Below are 1,293 nucleotides of genomic sequence, written 5' to 3' on the forward strand. Positions count from 1 at the left end.
AACTTAGTATGAGAATAACAAAAATGGTCAAAGACAATTGAACCTAAAAACTGTTTTATAGAACTGGGCTTATCAAGGGGGAGGGGAGTATTGGTTTGGAGGGAACCCAGGGACAATGGTGGAGGATGTGGTGGAAGTTGCATGAACAAAACCCTATCATTAACAGCATTGTAAATCAGAGGGCTTCAAAAAAAAAAAAAGGAAAAAAAGAAAAAACTTCATAAATACATGAGTGATGACGTTTATTGTCCTTTCTATCTCAATGGATCCAACTACTTTGAAAGGCAGGCTGGGGAGGTATTTTCTGCTTTACAGGTAAAGGGAACAAAAATATGGTGATCAGAATAAGGTAGCATTACAGAAATTCATTAATTACAAACATATCAAAAAATCTCATCAAAATAAGAAAAGGTAAAACTATTTATCTTGATACAGTAAGTTACCTTTTCTTTTTAATGAAACCTATTCTTTTCAGATCCCCTGTTAAATAGAACATATTTTCCAATATAAACCCAGCTACAGCAACACAAAAATATACATTACATACAACCCCCCCCCAAAACTTTGAAAAAAGGACCAGAAGATAGTATAGCATCTGATAGGGATTAGATCCCTAACACCACATAGGACTTGGAGCCCAGCAAAGAATGATTCCTGAGCATGTGGCCAAGAGTAAGTCCTGGAAACTGCAAGGTGATATCCCCCAAACAAAATATATATTCCTGGAATACTGCCCTTCATTATTTTTCATATTGTGATTAGAAGCTCTTACTTGAAAGCTCAATGGAGTTACTGGCATTCCTTATTAGGATGACTTTTCGATACTTTCATGTGGTTATTGGGAAAAAGCCTGATTCTTATGGAGTGAATTCTTCATTGCATTTTGCTTTAGCTAATGCAGCCCACATAAATCACCATTTCTCCTTTGTCTTTGCCCATTCAGGTGACTTCCTGCAATTCAACTTCCTCCTGTGCTATTTTGTTTCAATCACTCAATAATTAATATCCTGCTACCTGTGAAGCCAGGGCTCTTGATTTGGTTACTTCATAAACTTCATAGCATTGTAGCACTGTCCTCCTGTTGTTCATGGAGTTGCTCAAGCGGGCCCAGTAACGTCTCCATTGTGAGACTTGTTACTGTGTTTGGCATATCGAACACGTCACAGGTAGCTTGCCAGGCTTTGCTGTGTGGGTGAGATACTCTTGGTAGCTTGCCAGGCTCTCAATTTCTTGTATTTAGTACCTATTATCCAACCACAGGCATGGATGCATGCCCTCCCAGGCTCCTGCCTA

The sequence above is a fragment of the Sorex fumeus genome, unplaced genomic scaffold, assembly GCF_029834395.1.
Source record: "Sorex fumeus unplaced genomic scaffold, SorFum_2.1 ptg000054l, whole genome shotgun sequence".
NCBI classification, from domain to species: domain Eukaryota; kingdom Metazoa; phylum Chordata; class Mammalia; order Eulipotyphla; family Soricidae; genus Sorex; species Sorex fumeus.